This window comes from Gymnoscopelus microlampas (assembly GCF_963454915.1).
Source record: "Gymnoscopelus microlampas genome assembly, chromosome: 19".
NCBI classification, from domain to species: Eukaryota; Metazoa; Chordata; class Actinopteri; order Myctophiformes; family Myctophidae; genus Gymnoscopelus; species Gymnoscopelus microlampas.
Genome location: NC_139956.1, coordinates 6,522,150 through 6,544,734, shown reverse-complemented (window position 1 = coordinate 6,544,734; position 22,585 = coordinate 6,522,150). Strand labels below are relative to the sequence as shown.

Genomic DNA, 22,585 nt, shown 5'->3' with positions numbered 1-22,585 from the left:
GATACGTACTAAATATGCAATTTCTTACGGCCTACGGTCCTCTTAGATGCTGCCAATAGATGCTAGATCTTTCTCGGCTACAAAGGTTCAGAATGTCAGGTTGATCGCACGTTGTTTTGACAGATGCTAGATTCCACCAATGTTTACCCTTGTATATCCTAGTTTTTTTTAAGCACTACATTGCTCTCTTTGCACAACTTATGTGACCATTTTACCTTGTTTGTCGACTATATAGCATTCATTACTTAACTCTGCTTACTGTGTGATCGCTCTGGATAAAGAGCATCTGCTAAAAAAATGCCTTAAATTGTAATTGTAGCCCAGCGGGGGGATATTCAGGGTTTTCTTTAATCAGCCTCCATAAAGGTTCCATGCTAACAGTGCATATACTATCATTTCTCACCTCCCACCTATAACAACTCCAGACCAGTACTTGGAACGGTGCCAGAATGCGGTTCTTTTGGCCATTGGTTCACAAAGTGGGGTCCGGGGGCCCCCAGGGGTCCTTGAGGGAGTTCCAGGGGGTCCCCAGCTAAGTGATGGATAGTTAGGAACCAAATGAACCCTTATGGGTCCATTTGGTTCCATTTGTACACTCTCAGAGTTAAATTAACATTGATTTTTCTCAGAGTTCAATTAACATCGATTATACAATATAAATTGGAGTCCCAGAGATAGAAATGCCATTAAATGGGGGTCCGTAGCCTAACGTATGTCAAACCTGGGGGTCATTGAAATCAAAATGGTTGAGAATCACTGCTTGAGCCGTAAAAAATCTTCTCTTATGGGGGGTCCCTGGCATATCTTTTCAAATGGGGGTCTGCGGGCTAATGAGTGTCAATTTTGGGGGTCCTTGACATGAAAAAGTTTGAGAACCACTGTCCTAGAGACCTAGACGACGCTCACAAACTCTTTTAATGTTACGTAAAGACAATGCTAAGCGCTAGTGTTGGCGGTGAGAAATGGCCCACGTCCTGGTCATGCGAGGTGAAATTGATTGCGTTACTTGATTAACTCATTAAGACCTGATGAGGGCCGATTCTACAAAATGTCTTAAGGGTTTCCTGAAAAACTTAACGTTGCTAGTGGTTCTCAAACTTTTTCATGTCAAGGACCAACCAAAAATTCTATGTATTTTGGCTGTGGACCCCCTCATCACAAAAATATTTCGTTCCAGGGACCTCGAGAAGCAAAGATATGAGTTAAAATGTTCGCTTTCATTTAAAAAAGAATAATATTATGCAAATATTTGCACACATTTTCAAGATTCTTTTGAATCTAAAATGTATTAAAACAAAACTAAATACAAACGATGGCTAATGAAAAAAATGCGAAACTATAATAATCTTGCTGCTTTCGTGCAGTAGTTGAAAACCAGTAGCTATAGTGACTTTGTAGATTTAGAAGGAAAAAAATAGCAGATCTACAAGCTCATAGCGCGGCACGAAGTGACGCGCTATGAGCCTTGTAGATCTGCTATTTTTTTTTTAATAGCCAAAGTATAAATAATGGTGTTTTAAAATGAATGACACAGATGCTTTGCCGGTTTGAATGGTTTAATAGAGCAGGAAGGGGAACACACATTGCCAGTGTGTGTATATGAAAATGGAATGGTCCCCCGGAGGCAGCCATGTACGAGAAATCAATTTAAGAAATGGCTGGAGTCAGCAGGCCTGGTGGATTGTACAAAGGGCAATCTCTGTGTTATGGATATGCTATTTATTTCCTCCTGCATGATTTTGATGTCCTTTTAGAACTCGATCCTTTGAAGTTCAGAGTGTTGGGACCTCAATTAGATTTTTATTTTGCCAGACAAGGCCGCGCCTATAGATGTTCGTTTGGGCTCTGCAAGCTCGGTTGAACTTGAGCTTTAGTCAGACCAACAGTTCTGTTATAATGAGACAACTGCAGCAGCTGGCTAGAATGAGGTGTTAATTTTGACAGCAAACTCTGATTTAGTCTCAACACATCATTTAGTTTCAGTCCTATTTTAGTCATCTGAAAATTGTTTAGTCTAACTATTTTGTTGTTCTTTTAATCAGGTTTTACTTTTAATACAGCAGTTATTTTTCTTGTAACAGAGTATTTTAGTATTCTGGTATTGGTACTTCAGTAAAAAAAATCATTCTTTTTACTTCTTCCAGCACTGCCCCCGCTAAGGCTATAACGAAAAAGCATCACGTGGATGCACCTGGGACGTATCATCAGTGTTGTAGCTTGGGGTCAGCGGGTGTTTCGGGTCTCGCAACAACATACACCCTCGCCCAGGTGACCCAGCCGGGGTTGATCAAGCCCCGACTTACGTCCCAATAGCTATACCCACGGTCAGTCCTCTTAGGGCAAGACAGGGCCCCTCAATCCGCTTCTCCGGAGCTACTCTGCCAGGACTGGGGGAGAGGAGAGGCTCTGGCACGTGGAGGGACTAGGCTCTGTGGGTGGGGTTCCTGGCCGGGCCCCTCCTCCGTCTCACCAGGTCACCAGGACCTGAGCGTTGCACCAGACCCCCCCCCCCCCCCCCCCGATCCAAACATTTCATTCTGGCGTGATGGTTTCTTGGCCCGTGGTGGTACTGCAGGCTCCACTTGTGGCCCTCCTTAAAGTCTTCACCGTGGATAGCATATCATTATTAGACTATTTAGCTCTTTAACACGATTACCTCTAGACTTTGATTCTCCCGTGATATTATACTTACTGCAATTTGAAGTGATTTCGTGCCCGATGTTCTGTTTTTCATTTCTTTAATCATGTCACTTTAACCATGCGTGCGGAAAAATGTGATCATCTATTCGGCTATTTTTACACGCTGGAGTATACATAATATGTTTCACCTGCACAAGAAGAAACATTTCTGCCTTGCGTAGTTTGCCACCTACACATTGCTATTTTTGTTTAATCATATATGTATGCATATTGGACTTTGTACTTTTGATTTGTACAAATTGAACAAACTGTCATTTGAACTTTTTCTGTGTTCCTTTTCCTTTCTATTCTCCCACTATTCTAACTCTTCCTGCAATGTTGAGATATTGATTTGACATTCAGATTCAGGATTAGATTCCATTAAGTTCAGAACGGAGAACAGAATCTTGTTTAGTCGTGTTGTTTGAAATATAGCGTTGCTGTCGGGCAGAAACTCGATATTTTAAACGTTTTACGTGTTTCATAAATGAGACAAAAATGCTGATCTACAAGCTCGCAATGCGTTGCGAGCTTGAGTTGAGTTGAGTGCCTGTGCTCAACAACCAACATCCAGGTGAAATCTCGACATTACCTGTCAGTTGCTCATATAGTGTTTTCCCACGTAAAAAAAAAAGGGAACAAAGGATGTTTTAAAATAAAAACATTTGCGAACAAATCCCTCACAGCATGAACGTTAACATCGAAAACTTACATCTCTGCGTTTCATCTTTGAACACTGTAATGGTAGCGGCTGTTATCTCTGAATTCTCAGGTCTTTGCTACGAAAGCAGAGAGATAAACACTGTGTTTTGTTAACCCTTTCAATCCTGGAACGCATCTGTGTCATGTTTAGATTTGAGCGATAACCGCTATTTTATACTTTGGCTATTCAAAAAGAGCAGATCTACAAGCTCGTAGCGCTTGTAGATCAAAAATCTTGAACATTTTGTGCAAATATTTGACTACATATATTGTTTTGAAAGAACATTTTTATCTCAAATCTTTGCTTCTGGAGGTTAAGCAAACATATTTTTACAAATGTTCGCTTGAAAAAAATACATTTGCACACATTTTCACCATTTTTTTTCAAAAACAGCAGATCTGCAAGCTCATATACGCTCAAAAATAGCAGATATACAAGCTCATAGCACGGCACCGAGTGCCGTGCTATGAGCTTGTATATCTGCTATTTTTGAATAGCCAAAGACATCTAAAAATGACAGAGATGCTGTTCCCGGATGAAATGTGTTAAAGTGCCATCGCTCTGCAGGGCCCCCAGCATAAAGCTCTCAGTCAGCTGGTGTTTATTTTTGCTTTGTGTAGCGAGTCATTATTATGGTGGCTGGTTAATGGAGTGCTGGAGGAACACGGCACAACCCACCGTCCTCTCCTCCTACGTGAACGGGGCAGGAGGTCTCTCTCCTCTCCTTAACCCATTAAGACCGGGAACGCATCTGTGTCATATTTTTAGATTTCTTTGGCTATTCAAAAAAATGGCAGATCTACCAGCTCATAGCGCGGCGCCGAGTGCTGCGGTATGAGCTTGGATATCTGCTATTTTAGACAAATCGTTGAAAATGTGTGCAAATCTTTTTTTTAAAGCGAACATTTGTAACTCAAATCTTTGCTTCTGGGGGGTTCTTCAAATGTCTTCTAAATCCTAACAGTTTTTTTTGGAGAAAAAAAAAAACGTATGCCGCTATAATCAGTGGTTCTCAAACTTTTTCATGTCAAGGACCCCCAAAATGATATGTATTTGGCCGTGGACCCCCATCTCAAAGTAAGTTGTTTCAGGGACCTCCCAGAAGCAAAGATTTGAGTTAAAAATGTTTCCTTTAAAGAATATATATTTTCAAAGATTTGCACAAATGTGCATGATTTTTCAAAAAATAGCAGATATACAAGCTCATAGCGCGGCACTCGGTGCCGCGCTATGAGCTTGTATATCTGCTATTTTTGAATAGCCCAAAGAAATCTTAAAATGACACACAGATGCGTTCCCGGTCTTAATGGGTTAAAATGTATTTTGTATATCGTTGCTGTCGGCGCTGAAACCATCGCCATATTATAACTTTAAAGGTTTCATGACATGCTGGTTTAAAAAAAAAACATTAATGTCTTTATCAAAGTCCTTCAAACGTGTATTAAAATGTTTTAACTGAAAAATCCACTCCAGTGAGCCATGTCAGTTTTTTTTTCTCTCTCTGTGTTCTGAGACTTTTTCAACTGCAATGAAAAGAAAAACAACCTGCGTGATGGAGCGGTTTTGGTAGTAGAAACAAAGGAGAACTCTTTTTGTCTCCTATACCGGAACCGCCGCCGGTCATCAAATTATTGCCTTAGAAATGCGACAAAAAACCCAAAATATCCAGGAATTCAAGCCTCCATCGGGTGACTAATCGATAGAAAAAAAAGTCACTTTGGGGATGAACTATCCCTTTAAAATCTGCCCTGCCCAATACAGGTTTTTCCTTTCTGTCTTAGCTCTGCCGTAGACATTTTGGCACTTGTTTTGTTTTTTCCCCCTGAGTGACTCCGGTCAACATATAGGGTTTAACCCATTAAGACCTGGAACTGTGTCATTTTTAGATTTGAGCTAAAAAGCATTGTTTTACACTTTGGGCTATTCAAAAATAGCAGATATACAAGCTCGTAGCGCGGCACCGAGTGCCGCGCTACGAGCTTGTAGATCTGCTATTTTTGAAAAATCGTGAAAATGTGTGCAAATCTTTGAATATATATATTTTTAAAGCGGACATTTTTAACTCAAATCTTTGCTTCTGGGGGGTCCCTGGAACAAGATATTTTGATGGGGGTCCGCGGCAAAATACATATTATTTCGGGGGTTCTTGGCATGAAAAAGATTGAGCACCACTGATATAGAAACATACGTTTTTCAGAAAACTGTTGAGATTTAGGAGACATGTAGAATCGGCTTCAGGTCTCAATGGGTTAAGCGGTTCAGACTGGTGAGACAGACACCGACGGTCCCGTGGCGTGGGCCCTTCGCTGACGAGCATTCGCAGACGTCCCGTAAACAGACCAGAAGAACCGTGGGGAAACCGAACCGCCCTGCGAATCACGGAGCAGCTGCCTGCTCCAATCACATCGCTTTGACCTGATTCAATTGTGTCTCGACAGGATTCAATTACGCCTTATTCATTCTGCCACGGCGCCACGCCGTCGAGTGTGAGACTCAATTTGTGTGAATATAAACCCCAACGCCCGCAGAATCCCATTCATTTCCACCTGAATGCATTTTTAGGACCTAAAACTCTGTCTTTGTGCCATCACTTCTCTTCTCCCACAGCGGGGTATAACCCATTGAGACCGGGAACGCTTCTGTGTCATTTTAAAGATTTCTTTGGCTATTCAAAAATAGCTGATATACCAGCCCTACGAGCTTGTAGATCTGCTATTTTTGAAAAAAAATCATGTTTTTTTTGTGAAAATCTTTGATATATTATTTAAAGCGAAAATGTTTTACTCAAATCTTTGCTTCTGGGGGGTCCCTTGAACAACATGTTTTGAGATGGGGGGTCCGCAAATATATCATTTTGGGGTCCTTGACATGAAAAGGTTTGAAAACCACTGATATCATAGCAACGTAAGTTTTTTCTTAGGATTTTTGTCAGGATTTAGAAGACATTTGTAGAATCCCCCAGAAGCAAAGATTTGAGTTACAAATGTTTGCTTAAAAAAAAAATATATATTCAAATATTTTTTCATGATTTAAAAAAAAAAAGATCTACAAGCTCATAGCGCGGCACTCTGTGCCGCGCTATGAGCTTGTATATCTGCTATTTTTGAATAGCCAAAGAAAACTAAAATCACACAAATACGTTCCAGGTCTTAAAGGGTTAAATTCTAGGCATATAATGTGCTACTTGAAGCTACTTTGTTCACCCCCCCCCGCTATAGGCTTGCTGATGGTTTCCAGGGAAATAATATGTATAGTCACACTGCGAACTATAGCTCCCAAAGTAGAGGAGGACAAAGAAGGCATCGGCTTTCATGCCTTCTTGAAGATAAAGCTAACTGGTGCACAGGATGATGCACCCATGTAGAACATATCGTATCTCCGTATTTCAACTTTTTATGTTTTTGAGTGGTGCCAACCACTCCTATATCTGACTTTGTCTGTGTGTCCGGGTGTATGTATGTCCAATAAACAAACATTGATGACAACATCGATACGGGGCTCATCAAAGGCACCACTCTCTTCACACAGGGTGTGATTTATTTTTCTACGTACGTACATTAAAGGAGGAGTTCACCCAAAAAATGACTTATTTTCTATCAATTGCACACCCTATGAAGCCTTGAATCCATGGATTATTTTTTGTTTTTGTCGCATTCCTAAGCTAATAATTTGATTCCCGTCTCCTACCGGCTAATGTATCCGGTAGGAGACACAAAGTAGATTATTTGTGTCTCCTACTGGAAATACACACGGTCATCAAATTATTGTCTTCGGAATGCCACAAAAACAAAAATAAATCCATGAAATCAAGGCTTCATGGAGTGTGTAATTGATAGAAAATAAGTCATTTTTTTGGGTGAACTCCTCCTTTAATGTCCTAATTCAACATACTACAGTATTACACAAAAGCAACAAAAATAGCAGATCTTCATGCTCACGTTGCATCACCATGCGTCACATTGAGCTTGTGACTAATAAGCTTGTGACTAAGTACTAACTACATGGGATCCATTTGAACACAGTTTATTTATATCCACTTCCAGAAAAGTAACAGCTTTGTACATACAAGGTTTTCGCCCGAAGGCAACACATATTATGTTTACGACCCTCTTGAGATCAGGTGATTACACACAGAGAACCAAGGTGCTTAATGTGACATGATTAACCCATTAAGACCTGGAACTGTGCCATTTTTAGATTTGAGCTAAAAAGCATTATTTTACACTTTGGGCTATTCAAAAATAGCAGATCTACAAGCTCATAGCGCGGCACCGAGTGCCGCGCTACGAGCTTGTAGATCTGCTATTTTTGAAAAATCGTGAAAATGTGTGCAAATCTTTGAATATATATATTTTTAAAGCGAACATTTTTAACTCAAATCTTTGCTTCTGGGGGTCCCTGGAACAAGATATTTTGATGGGGTTCCGCGGCCAAATACATATCATTTTGGGGGTCCTTAACATGAAAAAGATTGAGCACCACTGATATAGAAACATACGTTTTTCAGAATACTGTTGAAATTTAGGAGACATGTAGAATCGGCTTCAGGTCTCAATGGCTTAATAACAACTAAACAGTTCAAATACACAATAGACCTAATACACGGCACTGATGTAGAGGAGAACATTGGAAAATAAGTAAATCATAAGGAAAAGAAACGGGAGAGAGGTGTTGAATATAGGCCTATATCCAGGGTTCGATGTGCTGGGGGGGAGGGGGGGGGATTTGCCGGCCTTTTATCATTTTGATAAAGGTCGCAATCATTCAAAAACGTTGTTTATTTATGCGCTTGTCCATACGGCTCTCATTGACTTGACATCAAACGTTTGTCTATATTGTATTAACATACTCCACCATACAGATTGGACAAAATAACACTTCATTCACTGAAAGAAAACTGCGTACGTAATACAGCTTTAATTAGTATCACTGGAAACACCTGTGTTATACGCGTACTATTGCACATTAGCCCATTGAAACCGGGAAAGCATCCGTGAGCCATTTTGTGAGCGTCTGTGAGCCACAAAAAATCGTGAAAATGTGTGCAAATCTTTGAATATGTACATTTTTTAAGTGAACATTATAAACTCAAGTCTTTGCTTCTGGGGGGACATATTTTGAGATGGGGGTCCGTGGCAAAATACATATCATTTTGGGGTTTCCTTGACATGAAAAAGTTTGAGTACCACTCATATAGCGGCATAGTTTTTTCAGAAAACTGTTTTAGAAGACATTTGTAGAATCTGACTCAGGTCTTTAATGGGTTAAAATAGCTTCTGTGTAAAAAGTGCTCTGTTTAATCATGCAGCCCTGACACCGCACCAGGTGATTTCATTAATTAGCTCACCTTCAAACCACATAGATCTGCACTAATGACTGAAATCAGACGGTGCAGCGTTGGAACGAAACCCTGAATCAGACCTCCATGGCACATTAATGAATGGCTACCACTGAGCTCAGCCCTGCCTGGAATCTTACCTTTTTTTTAAGTAGAAGCGTTACCATCTGCTCAACTAACCTGTCGAGTATCGGTGTCTTTGGCCCCAAAGAAATAGCAGATCTACAAGCTCACCATGTGTTTTGGCGAGTGTTAATTTGGCCAGTTTTGGCCATAGTTTTTGCCTATTATGATGACATGAACCAGAATACGGTCCCTATAGGGTTCAAGTTGTTTTAAGAAGAGAAGTTTAACTGATAAATCGACTGATACAGTGGTGGACAGTAACTGATTGAAACAGTTATTTTTATGTATTTATTTAAAAAAGACACAGAAAGACGTGCGAAAAGCGATAAGTTAAGACATGAGGCGATTCGTAAAAAAAATCTAAATCCTAACAGTTTTTTGAAAAAAATCAAAACATTTTTTTTTAAAGATTTTTCAAAAATAGCAGATATACAAGCTCATAGCATGGCACTTCTCGTGAACGATTAGCACTCCCGGCATTAACTCCAAGCCTCGTCAAGAGGGCGACTCCGATCCTGGCTGCTCCTGTTATCAATAGTTTGCACTATATGTTGACGTGCTCTTTGCTTTTCTCATGCTTATCAAAACCCGGGTTACTGAAATTCTTTGTTCCTGTATAAAAGGCGCTGCTTTTATCCGCCAGATCGGGACGTTCACGGCATATTTTGCACCACATCACGATGCGTTGTTCATCATCGGTGACGAGTGCATGTAAGACAGCCAGCAGCTTGCTGTGTCAGGATTCGAGGCCACACTCACACTCACGTGCAGCATGCCTCCGCCCATGGGTGTGTATGGGGCGGACGCGTGCATCAGCGTGAATGTGTGAGTGTGGCTTCAGGAAGTAAATTCCTGTCCCCGCGGTACCAGCTGTTGGTACACGAGAGCGCCTTGCTTCGTCTGATGTGCCGCGCAGCATTGCATTTTGACGACGCATGCGCACTTGCGCACCAGTTACGTGCACCCCTGAGTATGTGTGTCTATTCCAGAGTAAAGAACCTCTGTGTTTAATGGAGAACTGGTTATGAGTTCTACGGCTGAGGGGGAGGATGGAGCTTATCGGATTGCCTAGTATAGTATTATGTGCATGAATTTGTGAATTGGTCACACGATATACTTTGTAAGCTGTAGGAAGCATATTTGAAAGGTAAATGCCTTCATAGGGGAAAGAACCGCACTGGACTGTGTTAATGTCATAGATAGACACATCATTTAGTTTGTTAAACTGAGGAGCAGATGGAGCCAATTAAGAAGAGGTAGCCTATTCTTACACATTTCTTTTGAGTTATGAGTCATTTGTATAAATTAGATGGATAAGTACTTGTACTTGCCCAGACAAGATTGCAGTAGATGTGGAAAACTGTAATAAAGGGCTAAGAGGCGATGACTTTCACTCCACCACATTTCAAAGACAAATATTGTACTTTTGACTATATTTCTAGGAAGGGCACGCATACATTATTGAATTAACCACTTACTGTAAGCCCTATTTCCAAATTTAATGAAAATTGCTGATCTTCAAGCTCACAAGGAGTTGTAGATCTGCTATTTGCAATATTATTTATATTTATTTTTTTAAAGTTTCAAGGAAAATAAAAATGTCAATACTGCAAACATTGATGTTAAAAATAACATATACTTTGTAATTTGTAGTTTTGTATACTTAAGTACTTTTAAAAGCATGTACTTTTGAATATTGAAGTATTTTTTTAAAACAAGTAATATTTGACCAGGAGTATCTATACTTTGACTCAAATACTGTAGGTTGAGTACAGTGTTGCCATGTCTTTTTTATTACAAGCGACTTTGGGCATGTTTTTCTGTAGTTGCTTGTAAATATTAGTAGTTGCGTTTTCTTTTTTTTTTTTTTGGCCTTGTTTCTAAAGTGCAGTCGCTTAATTCTTTTGGGCTTGTTTTCCTTAGACCCCATGGTTGCGTATTTCTCTCAAACAAAAATCCAGCAACAACACTGGGTTGAGTACTTGGTCCACACCTTACTGCTGATGGATCTGGAAGGAAGGATAATGGCTCTCGGTTTCGGCCAGAAAGCAGAAGGCTCTCTGGCACCGTTGAGAAAACACGGTGAGAAATCATACTCCACATTTTTATGGACTGTTTGTTAAAGGAGGAGGAGGGTGAGGGGGAGGGTGGGGGTTGCTTGGCTGAAGTCTGGACTGATGCATTGCGACCAGCGCTGACAATTCCTATCTTGAAATATGACCACCTCGGGGGTTGGGGGGGGGGGGGTGGTTGGAGAGACGTACAGAAATGCACTGACAAATGGAAATGTGCGAGGTGAGAAAGAATGACAGCGATTTCATGCCGGCGCTGACAGATGTGTATACGGCTAATCTCTTGGAGCTTGGGCTCGGCACCTCCAGGTTTTTTTTGAGGGAAGAATGCATTGACAGACGGGATGGTTTCTTCTTTTTTTTTTATTCCAGCGATTTCGTGCTGGATCCCGGGCCTTGATAAAGTTCAGATTTTGGGGGGGGGGGGCATTTAGCTGACAAGTCTTATCCAGAGTGACTTACGGAAAAGTGGTTAACCCGTTAAGACCGGGAACGCATCTGTGTCATTTTTAGATGTCTTTGTGCTATTAAAAAAAAAAAATCGTGAAAATTTGTGCAAATCTTTAAATATATATATATATATATTTTTTAAAGCGAACTCAAATCTTGTAACTCAAAACTTTGCTTCTGGTGGGGGTACCTGGAACACAATATTTTGAGATGGGGGGTCCGCGGCCAACTATATATCATTTTGCGGGTCCTTGACATGAAAAAGCTTGAGCACCACTGATATAGAAACATACGTATTTGCAGAAAACTGTTAGGATTTAGAAGACATTTGTAGGTCTTAATGGGTTAAAGTGAGATAAATATTCCATTATAAGCAAGTGCAACTGAGTTGAAGTATCCAGTTGAGATATGATATGATATGATATGATGTCATATAGTATGATATCATTGCAGAAACCTTGTATCTCCATTATTTTTCCTTTTTTATGTTTTCGTTTTTAAATTAATTAATACCCTATACTTCTTCGTACGAGAGTGTCACGCAAAAGTGGCCGACCTACCAGCAATGTGACGCGTTGAGAGCTTGTAGATCTGCTATTTTCACGATTTCCGAATTTGTGTTTGTGTGTCTTCATAAAAAATTTAAAAGTATTATTAACCCATTAAGACCTGGAACGCATCTGTGTCACTTTAGATTTCTTTGGGCTATTTTTGAAAAATCGTGAAAGTAACTAAGTAACTACTAAGTACTGTAACTACACTGGAACATAGGTTTTTATCATCACCAATATGATAATGATATATGTGCTCCTAAAATGACCAGACTAGCAGGTTTGCTGCCTTTGGGGAAACGCTGAGCTTCAGTATGTTGGTGCTGAGCCATGCAGGAAGCCTTACAGATCAGATCTGGTCACATCTGGGGCACTTTTATTAGCTGAATTTCATTTGACAAGATCATACGACAACTGCAGACATTATTACGTCTTTAATTGAAAACAAAAATCTGCTTTTAACCCATTAAAGCCGGGAAAGCATCTGTGTCATTTTAGATTTTAGCTATATACATTTATATAGCAACATACGTTTTTCAGAAAACTCTTTTTAGGATTTAAAACAGAGCTTTAGAACAGTGGTTCTCAAAAATAGCAGATCTACAAGCTCACATGGTGCGTCACTTTGTCCGTCACCTTGTGCCTGCTATTTTTGAACATTTTAGAAAAATCGTGAAACTGTTGTGTGAAATTGTTGAATAATTCTTCTCTTCTGGGGGTCCCTCGCACAAAACAATTTCAAATGGGGGGGGTCCCGGGGCCAAATACATTGCGAAAAAGTTTGAGATTATAGAAGGCATTTGTAGAATCGGACTCAGGTCTTAACTCTTACAAAATGTCTTCTAAATTTGTCTTCTAAATTCTACCATTTTTTTGAAAAAACGTATGTTACTATGTCAGTGGTTCTCAAACATATTCATGTCAAGGACCAAATGTATTTGGTCACGGACCCCCATCTCAAAATGTTTTGTTCCAGGGACCCCCCCAGAAGCAAAGATTTGAGTTACAAAACTTTAAACATATATATATATATATATATATATATATATATATATATATATATATATATATATATATTCAAAGTTTTGCACACATTTTCACGATTGTTCAAAAATAGCAGATCTACAAGCTCATAGCGCGGCACTCGGTGCCGCGCTATGAGCTTGTAGATCTGCTATTTTTGAATAGCCCAAAGTGTAAACTAACGCTTTTGAGCACAAATCTAAAAATGACACAGACGCGTTCCAGGTCTTAATGGGTTGATGGGTTAATAATATTGCTAAAGAAAAACATACGCGCACACGGCAACGGTGAATCCTCAAATCAATGGCCCTTGCTAACAGCACTTTACACACTGACAATGAAGACTTTAAGGAGAGACAAGAGCTAAAGGAGAGTGCTGGTTGAGGGCTTCTGTTTTTGGCATTGACAATACTATTGACTGCTGTCAGTGCTTCGCTGTTTGGCATCCATAAACGAAACGAGACTCGATGCTAATTCAATTATCTGCAGAAGTCTTTATCCTGCTATGACACGTCTGTGAACAGCTCTTCTTCCAAGCTGGATTCAGGTCTTTGCTACACGGAGCGTAGCCAGTGGTGGAACGCTAAGTCACTATAAGATCACATTTACTCAAGTACCGAACTTAAGACCACTTAAACCCCAAATGGTTATAAAAAAACGTTCTATTTAACGAGGCATTTGCCTAGATGGTTTTCAGAAGACAAATTTGGAAAGCATTTTTTGTTGTTGTTGAAATGTCCGGAATAGGGCATTCTACTGTGTATATACTGTAAGGGATAATTCAACTTTTCTATTTTTAAAGGAGGAGTTCACCCAAAAAATGACTTATTTTCTATCAATTGCACACCCCATGAAGCCTTGAATTCATGGATTTGTTTTTGTTTTTGTGGCATTCCTAAGCCAATAATTTGATGACCGTGTGTATTTCCGGTAGGAGACACAAATAATTGACTTTGTGTCTCCTACCGGATACATTAGCCGGTAGGAGACGGGAATCAAATTATTAGCTTAGGAATGCGAAAAAAAATCATGCATTCAAAGGCTTCATGTGGTGTGCAATTGATAGAAAATAAGTCATATTTTGGGTGAACTACTCCTTTAAGTATATTTTGATACCAATACTTTTGTACTTTTTGAGAAAGTGACGTCGCACCATTGAAAGTAATTGCTGAATACCTCCCAAGATGGCGCCACCTGTCCATTGAACTCAATGGACGGGGGCGGGGCGGTCGCTCGTTCTAAATACAGGACATTTTTCTAAATTGTGGTATTTTCACTACTTTAGTATATGACACTAAAATGTAGTATAGTTAATACAATATAACTTAATACAATTGGGGTGGTTGTATTTTGTATGTTACATAGTGCTGCTTTAACCCTTTAAGACCTGGAACGCATCTGTGTCATTTTTTGATTTGAGCTAAAAAGCATTATTCTACACTTTGGCTATTCAAAAATAGCAGATCTACAAGCTCGCAGCGCGGCACCGAGTGCCGCGCTGCGAGCTTGTATATCTGCTATTTTTGAAAAATGGTGAAAATGTGTGCAAATCTTTGAATATATATATTATTTTAAAGCGAACAGTTTTAACTCAAATCTTTGCTTCTGGGGGGTCCCTGGAACAAAATATTTTGAGATGGGGGTCCACGGCCAAATACATATACATTTTGGGGTCCTTGACATTAAAAAGTTTGAAAACCACTGACATAGCAACATACGTTTTTTTCAAAAGACTGTTAGGATTTAGAAGACATTTTGTAGAATCGGAACCTCAGGTCTTTTTCAAATTAAATCATTTACGGAAAAAAAAGAAAACATTATGTTGAAAAAATGGTTTCTCTGCCCGACGACACATGTAAATACATGTGAGCGTGGGTCAGAGTTAGACTGATTGCAATAGGCTGTAATGCTGATGATGGCCACTCTGTGCTGGCAGGACTCTGATGAGAGAGGGCTGGTGGTGCAGGCCTCATAATGGATATCCCTCCACCTCTGTGTCACAGCCTAGCCTTTTCTCTCACTGCGCTTAAGGACCAATTCATACTTGGATGCGTGCCGTGTCGCACTCCAAAAATAGCAGATCTACAAGCTCGCAATCTCGTGTTGCATTGTAACTCGTTGGTAGACGTCATTCATAATGATTTGTACCAGCGGAGATAAAGTGCATTTAAATTTCTTATATAATGGCCAATAGAGTAGCATTATTCTTATGTGTTTCCTGAACAGAATACACCGATATATAAAACCCACAAACATTCATGTTGCTATGAAATGTTATTGGACTCAGACAGACCTAATTATGCTAGTGGTTCCCAGAGGGTCCCCGGAGCTTGAGGGGATTCCAAATGGACCCAGACATGTCTGTAACTCTGAGAGTGTACAGACCTCTGAGTTATGGGGGTCCTTTAAAAAAAGAAAGTTTAAGAACCATCGCGAACCACAGAAGAACAACAGTATTTCCTATATTATCTCTCCTTGTGACCCTCCTTTTTCGAGAATACATTCTCCCTGTTACTGTCTTAACGCATGTCTGTAGCATCCACTATGTGGTAGCCTGGGATCAATACCATTTTCGGGTTTCTGATCCGGTCGGAAGGTGGCCGGAACCAACGACCTGGAACCACCGAACCACTGTGCACCTCCAAAATGATTCCCCTAGTTTAAAACTTGTTTAGTTTGGTATAATCGTTTTGTTTGGTATAACTAGAGGTGCATCTAATTACCATAATAAACATTTAAATTAAATGAATTAAACATCTAGGCCCGATCAGCTACATCACTGATATGGCCAGAGATGCGCAGTAGGGTGGGGTCCTAGCGGCCTAAAAGCGGATGCTGCGGCCAAAAAGAAGGAAAGCTGCTGTGGCTAAAATGCTAAAATGTAGTTTCATATCAAGTGTACACTATGTTAGTACATTGAATGTTGGGAAAGCACTGATCAACAGTCTGTGGCAAGTTTGGAGGCAAATAGAGTGATTCTGTGCTGAGCAACCCCGGACGTACTTTTGGAGGTCATTTCAATTATAGTAGTATAAGATAAGGTAAGATAATGGTTTGGTATGTCAATGTTCTATTCTAACTCGTAGCGCGACTAGCGCGACTAAACTAATTGATTCGCATTAAATGGGGAACAAAAACAATGCGACGCCAATCCGGAGGCTGCAATTCAAAAATGGCCCCTGTCCAAGTCCTAACCTACCCCCCTACCCCCCCCCCCCCCCTCCCTCTTTCTTCTTTTGTACATATTTTTCACTCTTCATACCGGTAACCTGTAAGCTGATTGTATGACGTTCTGTATAGTAGTGTGTATATCTGTCTGTCTCTTATATGTCATCATGATTTGTGTGCATGGGGATCTCATCTTAAACAAGCTCAGTGCTTAATGAGTCTTCCAGTTTAGTAGACCTTGTATTGTGAATTTGTACTTCCATGTACTGTTATTCTCATGTCTTACTAAATAAAGTACATAAATCAATCAATCAACCAGAACAAACCACCGGAACCAAAATGATTTTTTAACCCCTTTTTTCTAAACCGGATCACACGGTCCGGTTTAGAACGAATACAGGCTTTTCCTCCGCGGTGGAAAAGCTGGTGAAGCAAGGTTAACTATGTTGAGAGGCCCTACGCCTTCTCATGTCAAGTTTCATTCTCATACATTCAGCTCTTTGTGTTGTAGATTTTGTCTCAGCATCACTTTAATGCATAATACATCCTTGATACATAATACGTCCCAAAGACTTCTGACTGCGTGCTTGTCTGTGCGCTGCACACACAACAAAGGCGCGTGTGGTGATCGATGTGCATGTTTTCATCTGCCTGTCTGTTTTAATTGCATTTTATTGTAATCTCAACGACATTGGACATTAAAGGGACCCTCATCCGTCTTCACCAGGATAAATAAAAAGTTTGGAAATGAAATGGTAAATACAACAACAGCACAACGCCAGATACGGAATATTTTAACGATGTGTGCGCACACTGCAATTTACATAGTGATAAGACGGGTCGATATGAGGCAACTGTACACACACAGGCACACACACACACACACACACACACACACACACACACACACACACACACACACACACACACACACACACACACACACACACACACACACACTGGGGTTCAGTGAGGAAGATGGATTGCAGATGGAACTTATTTGAAATGGAGATGAATTATGCAACCCTATGTGATGTCATTAAGAGAGGACTGACTGCAGCAAAGGAACGCTATGCTGTACGTCCATTTGGAACCCCCTCAAGGACCCCAGGGGGTCCCTGGACCCCACTTTGAGAACCACTGGTCTAAACAATATACTAATTTACATAATAATATGTACATTGAAACTATAGGATACCAGGTAAACAATGAACGTGGCAAGGCTGGCATCTGTCTAAATAACATGCTAAATCTAAATTGAATTTTAAACTTTAAATAAGTCTGCATCAGTGTTGATTTTGTCGATTAAATAAATATATTGACAATTTCGTCAACAATTAAAAAACTAGACTAAAATGTTAGTGAGGGACTAGTGGAGAAGAGATCCAGTAGAACTAAAAGACAAGTCATTTTATGTTTGGTTGCGCTCGGGTGTTGCTCTCTGAAAATAGCCGATCTACAAGCTCACAACACGTCGCGCTGTGACGCGTTGTGAGCTTGTAGATCGGCTATTTGCAGCATGCAACCAAGTGTAAAATCTGCCATTACGACGCCATCAAGGCACCGCCACAATATAAAACTAGACAAAAACTAATACATTTCAAGTGACAAAAATATTAATAAAACTAAATGAAATTCTATTCAAAAGACTATGACTGTGTGTGTGTGTGTGTGTGTGTGTGTTCGTGCTCCAGGGCTCAGGTCCTGAGTAAGCCTTGTGATCCTCTGCATGCACAACATGGCATGGAGCCATCAGATCCTTGTAGATAAACAGCCGCCAGATCTGTGCAGATAAGCCCAGACTCACTGTAGCAAACATGAAAACATCTTGGCACCAAAGAAAAGCACGGACCATGGGAGGGAAAAAAGGCACTAAACAAATGGTACAAAGAGAAGGACAAAAAAGGATGTATTTCTAAATTTCATTTGTAATGCGACTCTAAATCAGGGGTGGGCAACTTTGATGATGGAGAGGGCCACTACACTCACTTCAGAGGGCCACATCTCCATTTTTTCCCCGTAAATTCATGCCGTACTTCGCCATTCTATGTCACATAAAAGTATAGCAAAAATAGCCGATCTACAAGCTCAAAACGCGTCGCAGCGCAACGTGTTTTGAGCTTGTAGATCGGCTATTTTTGAATTGGTATCCTTATTTTTTTTTTCAATTGGAAATTTGGAATCCTGAAAAGTAACATTTCTATTTAATTTCAAATGCATTTAGTTATACTTATGTTAACTTTATGAATTCAAATACAAGTAACATTGGACATAAAAAAGACAATAGAATTTTAATACTAGTCATTAAGCTACTAATAGACTGAAGTAATTAAAGCGGGTCATGTTTACAATTGTAACAGCTGAAATCAATAATAATATCAGTATTCCGATATTAACCTGCGGGCCGCATTAACTGAAGGTGGGGACCGCATGTGGACCCCGGGGCCGCCAGTTGAATATAACATTAAAACTTGTTGACACCATCGTGTAGTAGGAATCTGACCTAACATTCCATTTGCAATTAATTTCCCGGTCCACTATATACGTTTTATGTCAAAATAGAGAAACAACTTGGGCACAAAAGAGCCGAGCTGAGAGACAAAGAGAACCTTCACCTCTACTCATCTTTAGAGAGACAACTAGTGGAATATCAATACAGGCCCCTTGTCTTTGTTAGCAATCCTCCTCTCACTCACCATGACACAAAGGAATATCACTACAGAACAGAGGCAGAGAGAGAGAGAGGGAGAGAAGAGATAAAAGGGGAAGGGGCATAAAGAATGTCTGCACTGACTGAGAACTAATTACACAAGTACAGAGAGAAGGAAGGCAGACATACATACAGAGACAGACAGACAGACAGACAGACAGACAGACAGACAGATGGCTAGACGGACACTTGGTCCTGAGGGACATTGCAGTTGTTTCAGCAGCAAACAGAGTTAAAAAAAACAACGACAAAAAGCACAAAACAATCACCAGCACAACAAACTGAAAAAAACAACAGGATACTGTTGAAGAGATCACTGTAAGAGGGAGAAAATCAAAGTCGTCTCTCTCTCTCTCTCTCTCTCTCTCTCTCTCTCTCTCTCTCTCTCAGATAGCAGATCTACAAGCTCATAGCGTGGCACCGAGTGCCACGCTATGAGCTTATAGATCTGCAATTTTTGTAAAAATCGTGAAAATCTGTGAAAATCTTTTTTGTAACATTTGTAACTCAAATCTTTTCTTCTGGGGGGTCCCTGGAACAACATATTTTGAGATGGGGGTCCGCGGCCAAATACATATCATTTTGGGGGTCCTTGACATGAAAAAGCTTGGAGAACCATGCTCAAGTGCCACCATTAGGCCATATCTCACAATTGAACGTCCTCTGTCTGTCTGTCTGTCTGTCTGTCTGTATCTATCTATCACCACGGACTCCCATCTGAAAAGCTCTTGTGCCAGGGACCCCCAGAAGACAAGATGTTAAAAGAAAAATTCTAAATGATTCGCTGGGGGAGGTTGCACATCTGCTATTTTTGAATGGCCAACATATAAATGGATATAGTGGTTGACATGATTGTGACACTATAGTGACTCATTTTGCTGGGGACTCCCTGGAACCCCCTGCCCCCCACCAATGACCCCCAGGGGTCCCCGGACCCCACTCATACATGAGCAATATTAACTCTTATTTGGTTCTAAATATCGGTTCCAATATATTTTTGAGTTATAATGGCCCCAGGCTGCACCAAACACCACCGTGCTCTCTCTCCCATGCAGCCAGAACAGTTAGGAAATGTCACAGCGTGTGATTGGCTGGGCTCGGTCCCTCCGAGGCAGGTCAACAGCAGTGCCACTTAGTCCCCTCTGAAGAGGATCATTAGTCAGCATTTGGCTTAATTAACCCGTTAAGACCGGGAACGCATCTGTGTCATTTTATAGATGTCTTTGGGCTATTCAAAAACAGCAGATATACAAGCTCATAGCGCGGCACCAAGTGCCGCGCTATGAGCTTGTAGATCTGCTATTTTTGAAAAATTGTGAACATCTGTGCAAATCTTTGAATATATACATGATTATTTTTAACTCTGTTACAACTTCTGGGGGTCCCTGGAACAAAATGTTTTCATATGGGGGTCCATGGCCAAATACATATCATTTTTGATAACCACTGATATTATAACAACATACGTTATTTTTCTAAAAACTGTTAGGATTTAGAAGACAACTGCAGAATCCCCCAGAAGCAATAAGATTTGAGTTACAAATGTTCGCTTTAAAAAATATATATAGGCTATAAAAAGATTTGCACTAATTTTCACGATTTAAAAGAAATAGCAGATATACAAGCTCATAGCGCGGCACTCGGTGCCGCGCTATGAGCTTGTAGATCTGCTATTTTTGAACAGCCAAAGAAACCTAAAAATGACACACACAGATGCGTTCCCGGTCTTAATGAGTTAACCAGCAGCAGAGACAAGCCAGTAGGCGGCTCGCTGTCAGCGGACGGGTTATAAATACTAATCCATGCACTATTGTAACCAATGCGTCTGGTCGGTCTATTAACCACTGAAATCCCCCTGAGGGTCCCTCGGAATATATACATTACGAGAGGCCATGCGTATACGGCCACGGCTGAGCGGACTGTCGGGGACGTCCCACCATCTCAGCCATCTCAGGCCAGCGTTGCGAAGACTATGGAGCGCTTTCTTCTTGGCCGGCGCCATCAGACTTATGAAAATGTTCACACACTGAACATCGCATGGCCCGGACTATATACGAGCGGCCGGTTGGCAACCGTGAAGGTTTCCAGTTCGATCCCGGGCTCCCCCAGAAGAGCTATAGTGTCGAAGTGTCCTTGAGCAAGACGCTGAACCCCTAATTGCTCCCGATGAGCAGGTTGGTGCCTTGTGCATGGTTTCCTCCGCCATCGGTGTGTGAATGGGTGAATGTAATGCACTATCTATGTAAAGCGCTTTGGATAAAAGCGCTATATAAAATCACCGTTTATTTTTTATTTACTATATGGCCACATGTTTTTGGCTAATGTATTGGACCTATGACAATGCAGTTTGCACTTGAGCTATTTCGCACTTTTAGGTAGTTAAGATTTGTTATATATATTTGTATTTATCTATTTAAGCAGCTTAGTACTTAACACGGATCACATTTCACACATGTGAGTCTAACATCTTTACTCTCGAGACTTGACTTGCTGCCGTGTGTCCAATTTTGTCTTGCAAATAGCAGATCTACAAGCTCGCATTGCGACGCGTTGTGAGCTTGTAGATCGGCTATTTTCAAATAGCCAGCGTATATCGGGGCTCAAGTGGTTAAACTGAGTTGAATGCAAAATTAACTCAATTTGCTGGTAACCCCATGGTACCCCCCCCCCCCCCCCCCCCAACCACCCCTGGGGGTCCCGGACCCCACTTTGAGAACCAATGGTTAAGACTGATGCTAGGTTCTTGGTCTACCTGTGATCCTATATTTACCGAGGCGCTACACTGTCTCTCTGATGTACTATGTGTTTACCTTCCTTAATGTAAGTCGCTCTGGATAAAAGAGCATTTTGGCTAAATATGCCCGAAATTGTAAATACTTGGCCTGGTCTACAAAACCGTTGCCAATTTACGAGAAAGAAAATGTGTGAAATGCTGTGAGCGACATGGAACTGGTTTGAACTCGCTCTCTCTCTCATCTGTCTCTCTAATGGAGTTGACACGACCAAAGCCTTATTGCATTGTATCGCCATTCGTATTGACACACATATTCCCCCGAGGTTGAAACTACAAAAAAAGCCGAGCATCAAGAGAGAGAGAGAGAGAGAGAGAGAGTCCGGCGAGGTGGGATTATTTTCTAGGACAAACAGAAAGGGGAGCAACGAGGCAGGTTTAGGGGCATAACCCATTAAGATCTGAGGCCGATTCTACAAACATGTCTTCCAAATCCTAACAGTTTTCAGAAAAACGTATGTTGCTACTGTATAATATCAGTGGTGCTTAAACCTTTTCATGTCAAGGACCCACACAATTATATGTATTTGGCCGCGGACCCCTATCTCAAAATATTTTGTTCCAGGGACACCCCCAGAAGCAAAGAAATGTTTGCTGTAAAAATATTTATGTATGTATTCAAAGATTTGCACACATTTTCACAATTTTTCAAAAATGGCAGATGCACGCTCACAGTGCGCCACAAAGTGACGCGCCATTAGCTTGTATATCTGCTATTTTAGATTTTTTGAGGGAGAGAGAGAGAAAGGGGAAAGGGAGAAAGAGCGGGAGAGAGAAAGGGGAGAAAGAAATAGAGGGAGAAAGAGAAATAGAGGGAGAAGGAGAGGGAGAGAGAGAGAGAAAGCAATAGAGGGAGAAAGAGAAATAGAGGGAGAGGGAGAGAGAGGGAGAACCGCGTTCCCGGTTTCAATGGGATAAGCCAGGTCCCGTCTTCAAAACCTAATCAGTGGTGCTCCTCGGGGGGGTGGGGGGGG

General features: G+C 40.8%; 1 protein-coding gene across 1 annotated transcript in view; it reads left to right on the top strand.

Moving 5' to 3' along the window:
• Window positions 1-22,585, top strand: part of LOC311035279 (neural cell adhesion molecule 2-like) — a 658,788-nt gene that overhangs the window by 8,871 nt on the left and 627,332 nt on the right. The gene's annotated exons all lie outside the window — the stretch shown is intronic.